Genomic DNA, 6,395 nt, shown 5'->3' with positions numbered 1-6,395 from the left:
GTGTTTCTTGGGAGATTGGAATTGACATATATACACTATTATGTATAAAATAGATAACTAATAAGAACCTGCTGTATAAAAAATAAATAAAATAAAGTTCAAAAATTCAAAAAAAAGAGTAATATTGCATGACACCTGAATACTACATTAAATTTATTTATTTATTTGTTTGTTTGTTTTTGCCTTGAGGCTTGTGGGATCTCAGTTAATTCCCTGACCAGGGATCGAACCTGTGCCCCCTGCAGTGGAAGCGCATAGTCCTAACCACTGGACCACCAGGGAAGTCCCTGACTACATGAAATTTAACTTTCAGGGCCCATAAATAAAGATTTATTAGAACACAGCCACCTCCATTCATTTAGGTATTATCTATGGCTCCTTTCATACTACAAAAGTAGAGTAGAATAGTTGAGATGGTAAGTCCCACACAAGAACATTCTACCTGACCCTTTACAGAAAAGGCTTGCCCATCTCTGACTCAGTAGAGTGATTTTGAGATTCACGTTATGTTGTCGTGCATGTTAATATTTCACTCCTTGCGACTTCCTTGGTGGTCCAGAGGTTAAGACTCTGCGCTCCCAAAGCAGGGGGCCTGGGTTAAATCCCTGGTCCAGGAACTAGATCCCACATGCCACAAGTAAGAGCCCACATACCATAACTAAGAGCCTGCGTGCCACAACTAAGACCCTGTGCAGCCAAATAAATTTAAAAAAACAAAAAAACTGCACTTCTCGGGCTTCCCTGGTGGTGCAGTGGTTGGGAGTCCGCCTGCCGATGCAGGGGACGCGGGGTCGTGCCCCGGTCCGGGAGGATCCCACATGCCGCGGAGCGGCTGGGCCCGTGAGCCACGGCCGCTGAGCCTGCGCGTCCGGAGCCTGTGCTCCGCAACGGGAGAGGCCACAACAGTGAGAGGCCTGTGTACCGCAGAAAAAAACAAAAACAAACAAACAAAAAAACTGCACCTCTCTTTATTGCTGAATAGGATTCCATTGTGTGAGTACACAACAATTTAACTGGTCACCAGCCGATGGACGTTAGGCATCTCCAGTTTTTAGCTATTATGGATAAAGCAGGTATGCACTTTTGTGTATGAGAATATATGGGACATATGTCTTCATTCCTCTTGGGTAAATGCCCATGAGTGGAATTGCTGGGTCATGATGGCAGTATGCTATTTCCAACCAATGTCCCTTTTATTCCATTTCACCCAAAGAAGGGTTCCTTCTTTGTCCTTTGCCCCTTGTCCTCTGCCAAACTAGACCCCAAAGCATTCATTGCCCAGGGGAAGAATAAGAGAGTAGAAAAGCATAAAAAAGGCTATTAGTTTCAGAAGTCAAAGCTCTTGAGCTGCAAGAACCTGGGCTTTTGAGCCGCAAAGCCAGAGCTCTGAAGAGCTCCAGATATCAAATCTGTGCCCCACAGAACAGATTGGGGTGGTGGTGGAGGATGTATAATGGTAAGCCAGACTGTGAGCCCAGGAGGAAATGATGGCTCCTGGGGCTGGGACACAGAAGCCAGTGGGTGGAGAGACACTACCAGATGCCCATCAGAATCTGCTTTCCTCTCCTTTGGGCAAGCAGCAAGATGGCCCTTCCCAGCATCCTTCGCAGTTAGCAGTGACCACGCGACTGAGCTCTTGCAGGCTGACCCTCCAAACCTCCTCTGTATGATTCTTCCTTTTTAAAATAAATTTATTTATTTATTTATTCATTTATTTTTGGCTTCACTGGGTCTTCGTTGCTGTGTGCCGGCTTCCTCTAGTTGCGGCGAGCGGGGGCTACTCTTCTTTGCGGTGCGCGGGCTTCTCATTGCCGTGACTTCTCTTGTTGCGGAGCATAGGCGCGTGGGCTTCACTAGTTGTGGAGCACGGGCTTAGCTGCTCCACAGTATGTGGGATCTTCCCGGACCAGGGCTCAAACCCATGTCCACTGCATTGGCAGAGGGATTCTTAACCACTGCGCCACCAGGGAAGTCCCAAACCTGACTTTTCTAGATGCTGGAAGTTTTGATGTATGTAAAATATCCTCCTCATCAAATGGCAGCAACTCATTCATGCGGGCTCGAATCAGCACATCTATGGCTGGATTTGACCTATGGGCCACCAGTTTGCAATCTCTGTCCATTGGTTCAATTAATAAGCATTTATGGAGCACCTACTGTGTGCCAGGCACAAATAAGGCACAGCCTAGGGAACTGTGGAAGGGAGAGTGATTTCCCAGCAGAGACCCAGAGGGACGGGAGGGGATGGGCAATCCAGGCTGTTGGAAATCCCCCTGCTGCACGTCCCCCAGAGTGGTGGCTGGCCTTGGGCTGGGGACAGGGCAGGGGTTTCCTCCCTCACCCAGCCTGTGTGCATGTACAGAAGCCCCCGTCCCTCCTGGCATGGGTGGCCCAGCAGCCTCCGGGCTTTTCCAAAGATTTACAGGGGAAAACTTTCCTTCCCTGTTGCTCAGAATTGTTCAACTCCCAGCCTTTCGCTAATTACTGTGCCCTTGAGCAAAAATGTTAATCTAAAAAATGTCAAATTATAATGGCTTACTTGACATAATTGGAACAAACAAGATGAGCAGGGAGACAGCAAACAACGGTGCTATCCACATCAGCCCCTTGTGGGCCCCCGGTGGGAGGCAGGGCACACCTGGCAGGAGGGGGTGGGGCAGGCTTCAGCCCCCAGGCAGGGTGAGCCACCAGCAGGGAGGGCCCGGGTCCCTGGCCTGGTGGGAGATTTATGGGCCTCACATGCCCCTTGCCTTGGGATATCGCTGGGCTCGTCTCTTCGGGCATGGAGCAGTCAGCGTGGATGTGAATCCCATTTCCTGCTGTGTGTTCTAGAGACAGTGATTTCCCCTCTCTGTTTGCCCCTTTCCTCATCTGTGAAATGGGGCTAATAAGAATGTCCACTTCCAAGAGTTCTCCACGTGACAGGTTTGTGAACGCTGAGCACAGAACATCACACGCAGCAAGTGCTGGGTACACGATCACCACTGTGGTTGATGCTGGGAGTCCCCCCTCAGGCCCATCTGAGGCCGGAGAGGAGGTGCATGCCTCTGTCCTTCGTTTCTCTCTTTTCTTGCAGGGGCCTGTCCCACCCCTGGCTTTAGCTATAAGGTCCCCATTTGGGGGAGACTCAACTTCCTGCCTGCCTGCCTGCCTGCCTTGCTGAGCGTCCAGTAAGGAGGATTCCAGAGATTCTAGAGCCAGCAAGGAGGAAAGACAGGAGCTAGTAATCTCTTGATAAGAGATGCTCAGATCAGAGAGCCCTTAGTGAAGGAACAGCCCAGCCCTTCTTATCTGAGCAGATAAGAGGGTGAGTGGCGTGGGATCCACCCCTGCCCAGGGCTCATGCATGCACACCAGAGCTTGTGCAATACCATCAGAGCTTGTGCATGGACACCAAGAGCCCATGCACACACCCAGAGCCCATACATGGCTAACCCTTAGCCCCAGGCTCTCTGGATAGTTGTAAGCATTGGGATGCTTTGGGCTGCAAGTAACAGAAAATCTAACTCAAAAACAGCTTAAACTAGAAGTGAGCAAACTACTACTCAAGGGCTGGCTCTCTGTTTTTGTTAATAAAGCTTTATTGGAACGCAGCCATGCCCATTTATGTATTGCCTCTGGCGGCTTTCACTCTATAGCAGCAGAGTAGACCAGTTGCGACAGAGACTGTCTGGTCTATAATGCTTAAAGTATTTACTCTCTGGTCCTTTACACAAAAGGGTTGCCAGCCTCTAGCTTGAACTATAAAGGAGACTAATTATGCCATTTGATGAATGCTTACAGTGAAAGTGGTGCACTACTTATCTATGACTGGACAACAGCTCACCCCCAAATTTAGAGGTTTAAAGCAACAATAATCATTTACTATCTCATAGTTTCTGTGAGTCATGAATTCGGGAGTGACTCTGCTGGGTGTTTTGAGCTCAAGGTGTCTCAGAGGTTGCAGGTGGAGGTGTTGGAGGTTCATGCCAGGTTGTGAAAACACCACCTGCATGTATGTGTCTGGTACCTGTACTGAGAAGACAAACAGCTGGCATTTCTCAGGTATCTTCCTTCATCTTTACGTGTTCTTTCCAGCATGGTAGCCTCAGAAAAGCCAGATATTTTACACTACAGTTCATGGTTGGGTGTCTCGAGCATGTCCCAAAAGAGAGCCAGGTAGAAGTCATTTCACTTTCCTGTGCACCCACTCGTCAGAGCCATTACAAAGGTCCACCTAGGTTCAAGGAGAGGGACCTGAACTCACCTCTCCAATACCTCAACATGACCACCAAGAATCCAGGATCCTTCCACCTTTTTGCTCTACTGACCTTGCTCTGGGCTCAGCTAATAGCCCCATGGTCACAAAATGGCTGCTGAGGATCCAGCATTTTAAACAAACACAGCAACACCCAACAAGAGGAAACGGTCTTGATCCTGTATCTCTCTTTTGTCCCCAACATTATTATTGAAGTATAAGATATAAAAGAGCACATAGATGATGAGAACACAGAGCAATATATTTCCAGAAGTGCCACACATCCGTGTCGCCAACACCCAGACAGACAAAATAACCAGAAGCACTCAGAAGCCCTTTACTCTCCCTCAGTCACTACCCCACCATTCTCCTCAAAGGTGATAGCTTTCCTGACCTCTATCACTGCAGCCGACTCTTGGCTCCTTTGCCTTTTATATAAACAGAGTCACAGCTAAACGTGCTTGTGTGTCTAGCTTTCCTCACCTGACACCACATTTATGAGCTTTTTCCACACTATTGAGTGCAGTGCCAGACAGTTCTTTTTCATTGCTGTGTAGTATTTCATTGTGAGACACACACACACACCCCCACAGTTTGTTTTGCCATTCTCCTGTTGAGAGGCAGCTGGGCTGCTGGGGCAATTATGAAAAGAACTACAGTGAGTATCCTCGTAGGTGTCTCCCTTTGGAAATAGGGGTGCATTGGCTGTAAAACAAGGAGGGCAATTTCTGGGTTATAGGCTAGGCAAGTTCAGCTTCAGTAGAAACTTCTGAACTGCTTCCAAAGTGACTGAATATGTCCCTGCCCCCAAGTTCAGGAGCCCCAGCACTGGGTGACCCATTATGTCCAGTCTCTTGTCCCAGCGTCATCCAGCCCTCCCCCACTAACTTCTTTCCTGCCTTCCGGGGTCCAGAGCCATCAGCTCCAAAGTGGGCTATAAACACAAGATCTGGTCACCTCCAGAGACAGCAAGGGCTGTAAATGACACCTCAGTAAAGAACTTTCCAATCTACAGGTTTCAAATGGGGATTTTTCTTTTTTTAGGACAATGGCTGCTTATTGCAAAATGTTTAGGAAAAACTTACAAGTCTAAAGAAGAAAATAAAAGCCTTCTATCATCTCATTGCTGTGCAAAAATCTCCATGGATATTTTAATGTATTTCTTTCCAGTCTTTTTCCTATGCATTTATATGGACATAGGATTTTAGCTAACTTTCTTTCTTTCTTTCTTTCTTTCTTTTTTTGGCTGCGCCATGCAGCATGCAAAATCTTAGTTCCCCAACCAGGGATGGAACCCGTGCCCCCTGCAGTGGAAGCTCCGAGTCCTGACTGGACCGCCAGGGAAGCCCCCGTAGCTAACTTTCGTAACACACTTACTATATACCGAGCACTGTTTCTTAAGCATTTCATATATATTAATACATTTAATTTTCATAACAACTCATCCAAGTGGCTATTACTAATCCCTACTTTCCAGATGAGGAAAATGAGACCCAGAGAGGTGAAGTGACTTGCCCAAGGTCACACAGCTGTTCATCGGTATAGCAAAGACTCAAACTCAGCTTTCTCAGCCCAGTTTTGCTTTTAACCACTAGTGTGCTTCTCCTGGCTTTATTCTTATTTATCTGGAGTCAGAGGGTACAGACTGGACATGATCATGAATTTAGGAGTTCTGACTTCAGAGCCTGGGAGGCCCCATCCTCCCAGCCCCACTGTGGTCAGACCACAAGCGGCACCTCCTGTCTTCTGTTCACGTGCCTGACTCTGGAGGGCCCAACCTGAGGACACTGGCCACAGAGAGCCAGCCTGACCTCCTTGTTTCCCCCGCCCCAGAGCCTCTACAGAAGGTAGACGTGTTGGGCGTTTACCTGTCCACTGCCAGGTGCCTTTCATCTTTGCCTCTGAAGATAAAAATCTGTTGGCCTCCAAATGGATTTCTGGGAAACACCTAGCCATTATTCACCCGGGCAAAAAATAGAAAGACAATCACGCTGCCCCGGGCTGTGTCCTCCCCAGTGCATGCTGGGTCACTGACACATACGTGGCACTTCCCAGATGCTCCAGGGGGATGCTGGTGCCCAGCAGTTCTGATTCACCGTGGGCACGAGAGCCAGACTCTCCAAGACCAGTGGTGGTGGGAACTGCTCCGCCCAGAGTT

At 48.4% G+C, this 6,395-nt stretch overlaps 1 non-coding gene across 1 annotated transcript; it reads right to left on the bottom strand.

Annotated features, from left to right (window-relative positions):
• Positions 1-209: 209 nt before the first annotated feature.
• TRNAG-UCC (transfer RNA glycine (anticodon UCC)) lies at positions 210-282 on the bottom strand. Its single transcript has one exon. It is a non-coding gene; the product is annotated as a tRNA-Gly (tRNA).
• Positions 283-6,395: the final 6,113 nt, after the last annotated feature.

Source organism: Lipotes vexillifer, unplaced genomic scaffold, assembly GCF_000442215.2.
Source record: "Lipotes vexillifer unplaced genomic scaffold, Lipotes_vexillifer_v1.1 scaffold21, whole genome shotgun sequence".
Classification (NCBI taxonomy): Eukaryota; Metazoa; Chordata; class Mammalia; order Artiodactyla; family Lipotidae; genus Lipotes; species Lipotes vexillifer.
The sequence above is the reverse complement of the archived record's forward strand: the minus strand, read 5'-3'. Positions and strand labels throughout refer to the sequence as shown.